Below are 9208 nucleotides of genomic sequence, written 5' to 3'. Positions count from 1 at the left end.
CTTGCAGGTGAAGAACCGCACAAACATTTGAAGGAATTTCATATTGTCTGCTCCACCATGAAACCCCCAGATGTCCAGGAGGATCACATATTTCTGAAGGCTTTTCCTCATTCATTAGAGGGAGTGGCAAAGGACTGGCTGTATTACCTTGCTCCAAGGTCCATCACGAGCTGGGATGACCTTAAGAGAGTATTCTTAGAAAATTTTTTCCCTGCTTCCAGGACCATAGCCATCAGGAAAGATATCTCATGTATTAGACAACTCAGTGGAGAGAGCCTGTATGAGTACTGGGAGCGATTTAAGAAACTATGTGCCAGTTGCCCTCACCATCAGATTTCGGAGCAGCTTCTTCTCCAATATTTTTATGAAGGACTCAACAATATGGAGAGAAGTATGATAGATGCTGCCAGTGGTGGAGCCCTTGGAGACATGACTCCTGCTGAAGCCAAAAATTTAATTGAGAAGATGGCTTCCAACTCCCAACAGTTTAGCGCCAGAAATGATGCCATAGTCATTAGAGGAGTGCATGAGGTAGCTACAAGCCCATCTGCATCATCTGAAACTAAGAAGCTTGAAGGAAAACTAGATGCATTGGTTAACTTGGTAACCCAGCTGGCCTTGAATCAGAAATCTGTACCTGTCGCAAGGGTTTGTGGTTTGTGCTCCTCTGCTGACCACCATATAGACCTTTGCCCTTCCATGCAGCAACCTGGAGCAATTGAGCAGCCTGAAGCTTATGCTGCAAATATTTACAATAGACCTCCTCAACCTCAGCAGCAAAATCAACCACAGCAGAATAATTATGACCTCTCCAGCAACAGATACAACCCTGGATGGAGGAATCACCCTAACCTCAGATGGTTCAGCCCTCAGCAACAACAACAGCAGCCTGCTCCTTCCTTCCAAAATGCTGCTGGCCCAAGCAGACCATACATTCCTCCACCAATCCAACAACAACAACAACCCCAGAAACAGCCAACAGTTGAGGCCCCTCCACAACCTTCCCTTGAAGAACTTGTGAGGCAAATGACTATGCAAAACATGCAGTTTCAGCAAGAGACCAGAGCCTCCATTCAGAGCTTAACCAATCAGATGGGACAATTGGCTACCCAATTGAATCAACAACAGTCCCAGAATTCTTACAAGCTACCTTCTCAAGCTGTCCAAAATCCCAAAAATGTCAGTGCCATTTCATTGAGGTCGGGAAAGCAGTGTCAAGGACCTCAACCCGTAAAACCTTCCTCATCTGCAAATGAACCTACCAAACTTCACTCTACTCCAGAAAAAGGTGATGACAAAAATTTACCTAACAATTTATGTGCAGGTGAATCCTCTTCCACAGGTAATTCTGATTTGCAGAAGCAGCACATTCCCCCTCTTCCATTCCCTCCAAGAGCAGTTTTCAACAAAAAAATGGAAGAGGCAGAGAAAGAGATCTTGGAAACGTTTAGAAAAGTAGAGGTAAACATACCAATGTTGGATGCAATAAAGCAAATTCCAAGATATGCCAAATTCTTGAAGGAGCTGTGCACTAATAAGTGGAAGCTTAAAGGAAGTGAACGGATTAGCATGGGCAGAAATGTCTCCGCATTGATTGGTAAATCTATTCCTCAAATTCCTGAAAAATGCAAAGATCCAGGTACATTCAGCATACCTTGAATTATAGGGAATAGTAAGTTTGACAATGCCATGCTAGACTTAGGAGCTTCTGTTAGTGTTATGCCTCTGTCTATTTTTAATTCTCTATCTCTGGGTCCCTTACAGTCAACTGATGTGGTAATTCATTTAGCTAATATAAGTGTTGCCTACCCTGTTGGTTTCATAGAAGATGTCTTAGTTAGAGTTGGTGAACTGATTTTCCCTGTTGATTTTTATATTTTGAATATGGAAGATGGATTTTCTCAAGGATCAGTTCCCATCATTCTAGGCAGACCCTTTATGAAAACTGCTAGAACTAAGATAGATGTTTATGCAGGCACACTATCCATGGAGTTTGGTGATATAACTGTTCATTTTAATATTCTGGATGCTATGAAATACCCATCTGAAGATCTTTCTGTATTTCGTGCTGAAATAATTGACCATGTTGTTGATGAATACATGACTGATCTTTATTCTAATCTGCATGCCTCTCACTCTTCATGCATTGAGTCTGAAATTGTACTTGATCATATGTCTGAATTTGATGCTGAGAGTGAATATGAGAGTAATATTGATTGCATGTCTGGTGGTGGTGTTTTACCTCTCGAGATTGATTTTATAAAGTTAGATAGGACTAACCATGTTTCAGGAAGTACACATACCTCTGACTTTCTTTATGAGGTAAAGGCTGAGAAACCATCTCCTTCTACCACTGTCCAGCCGACCACACCAGAATTGAAGCCTCTGCCATCAAATTTAAAATACGCTTACTTGGATGATAGCAAGAGTTTTCCAGTGATTATATCTGCCTCCCTTGCTGATGAGCAAGAGGAGAAGTTGTTGTTAGTTCTCAAGAAGCATAAGAAGGCTATAGGCTGGACCCTGGCGAACATTCCTGGTATTAGCCCATCCACATGTATGCATCGAATAAATTTAGAGGATGGAGCTAAACCAGTAAGACAGCCACAGAGAAGACTCAACCCGGTGATTCTTGATGTAGTGAAGAAGGAGATAACCAAGCTTTTGCAAGCTGGAATCATTTATCCTATCTCCGATAGCCAATGGGTGAGTCCCGTCCAGGTAGTCCCGAAGAAGACCGGCCTCACAGTGATAAAAAATGAGAAGGAAGAGTTGATTCCTACTCGGGTGCAGAACAGTTGGAGAGTCTGCATTGACTACATGAGGCTGAACCAGGTTACCAAAAAGGACCATTTTCCCCTGCCATTCATTGATCAGATGCTTGAACGCCTGGCAGGTAAATCTCACTACTGTTTCCTTGATGGTTTTTCTGGTTATATGCAAATTACTATTGCTCCTGAGGATCAGGAAAAGACCACATTCACCTGCCCCTTCGGCACTTTTGCCTATAGGAGGATGCCTTTCGGCCTGTGCAATGCCCCTGGTACCTTCCAGCGGTGCATGATTAGTATTTTCAGTGATTTTTTAGAAAATTGCATAGAGGTGTTTATGGATGATTTCACTGTATATGGATCCTCTTTTGATGGTTGTTTGAATAGTTTGGAAAAAGTTTTGAATAGATGCATTGAAACTAACCTTGTTCTAAATTTTGAAAAATGTCATTTTATGGTTGAGCAAGGTATAGTTTTAGGCCACATTATTTCCAATAAGGGTATTGAAGTAGATCCTGCAAAAATTTCTGTTATTTCACAATTGCCTTACCCCTCTTGTGTGCGAGAGGTGCGATCTTTTCTTGGTCATGCAGGATTCTATAGGCGCTTTATAAGGGATTTTAGCAAAGTAGCTCTTCCATTGTCCAACTTGTTGCAAAAGGAGGTGGAGTTTGACTTTAATGACAGATGCAAAGAGGCTTTTGATTGCCTCAAAAGAGCGCTAACTACCACCCCCATCATCCAGGCACCCGATTGGACAGCCCCTTTCGAGCTTATGTGTGATGCATCAAATTATGCATTGGGGGCTGTCCTTGCTCAGAAAATTGATAAATTGCCCAGGGTAATATATTATGCTTCTAGGACTTTAGATGCTGCCCAAGCGAATTATACTATTACTGAGAAAGAGCTTCTAGCCATAGTTTTTGCTCTTGAAAATTTTCGATCTTATTTGCTTGGTACCCGCATTATTGTTTATACTGACCATGCAGCTCTAAAGTACTTGTTGAAGAAGGCTGATTCTAAGCCTAGGTTGAGCCGATGGATGCTCTGGCTCCAAGAGTTTGACTTGGAGATCCGTGATAGGAGCGGAGCACAAAATCTAGTTGCTGATCATTTGAGTTGGATCGAACGCGTATCTGATGCAGATTCACCTATTCGGGATGATTTCCCGGATGATCATTTGTATATACTGTATAGTATTTCTGACTCTCTTTCTACTCCCTGGTTTGCTAACATTGTCAATTATTTAGTTGCTTCTGTTTTTCCTCCCTTAGCATCTAAGGCCCAAAAAGATAAAATTAAAAGTGATGCTAAGCATTTTATTTGGGATGACCTCTACTTGTGGAAATTGTGCATTGATCAGGTCATTAGACGGTGCATTTCAGATCATGAGACTGACTCAGTCCTACAGTTCTGTCATTCTTCCGCAGCGGGAGGTCATCTGGGTGTTCAAAGGACAGCTCGCAAAGTGCTTGATTGTGGTTTTTATTGGCCCACCATCTTTAAAGATGCGTGGAAGATCTGCAGCACTTGTGAGCAGTGTCAGAGAGCAGGAAATACACTTACATGGCGACAACAAATGCCTCAGCAACCTATGCTATTCTGTGAGGTGTTTGATGTCTGGGGTATAGATTTCATGGGCCCTTTTCCTGTCTCTTTTGGTTATGTTTACATTCTCCTTGCAGTTGACTATGTTTCAAAATGGGTGGAAGCCAAACCCACTAGAACTAATGATGCTAAAGTTGTTGCAGATTTTGTCAGGTCTAATCTGTTCTGCAGGTTTGGAGTACCTAAAGCAATTGTTAGTGATCAAGGAACCCATTTTTGCAACAGAACAATGCATGCCCTGCTTAAAAAGTACGGGGTGGTACACAGGGTATCCACACCATACCACCCCCAGACCAATGGATAGGTAGAAATTTCTAATAGGGAAATCAAGAGAATTCTAGAGAAGATTGTGCAGCCAAGCAGGAAAGATTGGAGTACCAGGCTTGATGATGCTCTCTGGGCACATCGGACTGCCTACAAAGCACCCATAGGAATGTCTCCTTATCGGGTTGTCTTTGGGAAGGCATGTCATCTTCCAGTGGAAATTGAGCACAAAGCATACTGGGCAGTGAAGATTTGCAACTTCTCTATGGATCAAGCTGGTGAGGAAAGGAAGTTGCAACTGAGTGAGTTAGATGAAATCCGCCTAGAAGCCTATGAGAATGCCAAGTTCTACAAAGAAAAGACCAAGAAGTTCCACGATAGCATGATAGTTAAAAAAGACTTCATGGTTGGGCAAAAAGTGTTATAGTATAATTCTAGGCTTGGACTCATGAGTGGTAAGTTGAGGTCTAAGTGGATTGGTCCTTTTGTTGTTACTAATGTTTTTCCTTATGGTACAGTTGAGATCAAAAGTGACTCCACAAACAAGAGCTTCAAGGTCAACGGACATCGACTTAAGCCATTCCTCACGAACCCTTCTCTAGTGGACGTAGTGGTGGAAGAGACTTCCTTACTCCACCCTACTCTTCCTCCACCATGACTTAGGGAGTTTTTCTTTTCCTATCTCCTTCTTTGCTTTTACTACACTTGTCCGATTCTATTTGATGATTTAATTATTTTTAATCTTTTTAATTGTGCTACATTGAGTACAATGTGTTGTTTAAGTATGGGGGGGGGGGGAGTGTTCTTTGGTTTTGCTAGTTTTGTTGGTTTTGATAATTTGTTAATGTTGTTAGTTTCGTCGGATTGTTAGTTTAATATTTTGGGTCAATTTTGTGTGCATGTACGACTTTGCATGTTTTTTCTTTGAATTATAGGATATGTTCAAGAAATGGGTAATTGTTTTGAAAATAAAAGTTTTTGACATTTTGTGACTTGAAATCCTTGATTCTCCTCTACATGTCATGATAGTTTTGAAAGCTCAATTTGAAAGTGATGAGTTTACCTTTGTGAGAATTTGAGCCATCCATCATCATAATCATTTGGTGTGTTTTGCCCCATTGATTGCTTGCACAATAGCCTTGGCTTGATTCTTGTTGATGCGTCCTAATTCACATGCATATTTGGAAATGATTGAGGAAATTTTGTTCTTATAAGCTTCTAGCCAAATGGACTTACCTTGAATTAATTCCTTTGATAGCCCTTTTGAGCCTTGTTTCCCTTTCCTTGTTTTGAAGCTCACTACAAGCCTTAAGTGAAAAACCATGATATCACCATATCCTTAAGGAATTTTGGAGCTTTGGAATTGTTTTGGGAATAAGTGTGGGGGGGTTTTTGTTTCATTGGATAACTTGTTTTGTTGGCTATACTTCATGATGTATTTTGGGCCATACTTGATGTACATTGTATATTGGTTAAATGTTGGACATGCAGAATGAAATGCTGTTTCTCAAAGGATATAAAGTAAAAAAAAAAAAAAATTCGAAAATGAAAAAGAAAAGCAATAAAGTTGAGTGAATAAGATCTTAAATGGCAAAAGAATGATGAGACTCTTGGTTCTACTCTTTATGTTTAAATTTTATCTTTACTTCTTTTTATTTTCTTATTTTTTTTTTCTTATTATGCACTTATTCCCCATTGCTCCTCTATTCCTTTGGGATTTAGCCACTTATTCCATATTTTTCCATACCTTATCCTTGGCCCCATTACAACCTTAAAAGACCTTTTGATCCTCATGTGCTTGTGTTTATGGGTTGATTGTCAATTTTAGAATCTTGCCAAGTTTATGTAGTGTTTGTTTTCATGGGTGCTTTGAGGGTAAATAGTAGCCCAGACACTTGAGAGATAAAGTGTATATCTTGTGAGGCTTTATCACTTTTCATTCTTGAGCTGATCTCCAAATTTTGTAAGAAAGGCACGAAAGTGCAATGGGAAATTAATGAATAAGACAAAAGGAATAGAGCCCAACCCAAAGGTACAAGCAATGCTCTCAAGGTTCTTACTCAATATAACCCTCAAACATTCTTTGAGCCTGTCTAATCCTTTCTTTCATAGCCCTCTTACCCCTGACCACGTTACAAGCCCAATATAGCTCATGTGGATCAAGCCCAATATATATAAAGAAAAGGAGAATCCCCTGAGGTTCGCACTTACACATTTGAGAAGAAAACTCATTCAACCAAAAGCTCATGGGAAAAGCCCAAGGACAGTTATAATAATAGGGTGTATATGATGTTAGTCTCTCATGCAGACTCCTTTGGGATTTCTTTGGAATCCAAGGGTAGCCTTCACTAGATAAATTCTTTCAAGATCAACTTATGTCATCAAGTTTCAGTGGAGCCAACAGACCCATGGCATTACTCTATGACCCTAAATCAAGAAAGTTTCACTTGGTCATATACCAAAGTGTAACAATCCATTGCCATCACTCAATGGGGAAAGCGATTGGTCCCAAAACCTTATATTTCTCTTGTTGTGTAGAGTAATCGATGTTTTAAACAAAAAAGAAAAGAGGGGGAAAACCCTAGGATTAATATTTCAATTGATTGATTAAATGTCAAATGGCTCCATCGCCGTCACTCCAAAATTGGAAAGTGACTAAATCAAACAGAACATACACTCTAAGGGAGTCCCCAATGAGATTTGCAAAAAAATAGGATGAGGTTGCATGAGTTATCACATCTTAAACAATCAATTTGTGTTTTCCAAAAAAAAAAAAATCAAATCGAAATCAAAATCACAAAGAATGTCATGAACATTGTACAATATTGAAGGGACATAAGCACACGTTATTGGACATTGGACACCTTTATGTTGTAAACATTCCCAGCAAGATAGACAACCATGAAGCACCTTCCACATAAAGTGCTTTATTTTTTAGGGATCTTGAGTTTCCACAAACTCATCCAATCACCCGGGAATTTCATATTAGTATTGTCAACTAGACTCTTCATAATTAAATGATAAGTTGTTAACAATCACCATCTAAGTTGAATTTCCAAATCGCCTTATCATGTCCTTTTGAGTTTAGAAGAGGTGTTGATAAAATTTCATGTTGATCATGAAGATTAAATAATTGGTGGATTAGATCACACCTCCATGAGTAATTGTCGTCATCAATGAGGGCTTTAACAAGCAAGTGATCCATATTAGGAGAGGAATTATGGTGAGAAATGAATTGTCAGTTGATCTTAACCAAGGCTATGTCAAAATGTTGATCATAGAACCATCATTCTTGACAACTACCTGTGAAGCATAAATACTATGCCAAATGAAACTTGGATTACTCCCTAGCTGGGCATCCAAGAAGTTCCCTTCTTGAAAGTATTTGGTTTTGAAAACTCTTACAACTATGGTATCTTTGTTTGTGAAGAATCTCCAACCGTGCTTACCTAGCATAGCCAAGTTAAAAGCATGTAGGTTTCTGAAACCCATCCCACCATCTTCCTTCTTCATTAATAGTTTGTCTCAACTCAATCACTTAATTCCTTTCAATGGGTTATTGTTTCCCCACAAAAAATAATTCATCATTTTTTGAAGCTCTTCTTCAAGAGTACTTGGCAAGAGAAAAACACTCATGCAATATGTTGGTATTAATTATGCAATGAATTTGAGTAAGACTTCCTTAATTGCTTTTGAGAGGAAATTTTGGACCACTGGTTAATGTGACTGCATAGTCTGTCTTTCAAGAAGCCTAAAATCGTTCTCTTTTCCATTAATTGAAGGAAAGACTAGGTATTTGGCTTTGCCTGTAGTATCTGTAACACTAAAGAAAGATGAGATAGATTGGTAGATAAGTGTTGGAGCTGAAGAAAATTTCACACTTTTGGTAATTGATTAGTTGATTAGAAGTCGTGCCGTAGGTGTGAAGGATCTCATGTAGTGTCTCAATTTATTTATTCTCAATCCTACAAAATAGACATCAATCATAAAAAAATAATTAGTGTGTAAGGAGAGAGGATCCTCTACACACTTTGGCACCATGAATATCTCCATTTTCTTCATGTATTTAAAGAGTGAAGACAATCCATTAGTACACAGAATGAAGAGATAAGGAGACAATGGGTCACCCTATCTCAAACCTCTCCCTAGGAGAATTAGACCAATAAATTCCCCGTTGATCATCACATAATAGTGAACAGTTACAAGGCAAAGCTTTATCCATCCTAATCATTTGTTGTTCAAACCCATTTTGGACATCAAACTTATGAGATAATTTCAATCCACATGGTCAAAGGCTTTACTAATGTCAATTTTGAGAGCAACTTCACCTTGTTTACCTCTACTTTTGGATCTAATATGGTGGATGATGTCAAAGGCAATAAGAACATTATCCAAAATAGAACGACCTTCTACAAAAGTTGATTGCTCTTCAGAAATGCATTTTTGGAATAAAGGCTTGAGGCGATTGGCTAAGGTTTTAGATATGATTTTGTAGCGGATATTGCATAAAGAGATAGGTCTAAAATCTTTTATTGAGATTGGGTTATTGTTATTTTGGGATGAGG

At 39.2% G+C, this 9208-nt stretch overlaps 1 non-coding gene across 1 annotated transcript; it reads right to left on the bottom strand.

Moving 5' to 3' along the window:
• Positions 1-228: 228 nt before the first annotated feature.
• LOC113000523 (small nucleolar RNA R71) lies at positions 229-335 on the bottom strand. Its single transcript, XR_003265856.1, has one exon. It is a non-coding gene; the product is annotated as a small nucleolar RNA R71 (small nucleolar RNA).
• Between the last annotated feature and the right edge of the window lie 8873 nt (positions 336-9208).

Source organism: Glycine max, chromosome 19 (genome assembly GCF_000004515.6).
Source record: "Glycine max cultivar Williams 82 chromosome 19, Glycine_max_v4.0, whole genome shotgun sequence".
NCBI lineage: Eukaryota > Viridiplantae > Streptophyta > Magnoliopsida > Fabales > Fabaceae > Glycine > Glycine max.
This window is presented reverse-complemented; position numbering and strand designations above follow the sequence as displayed.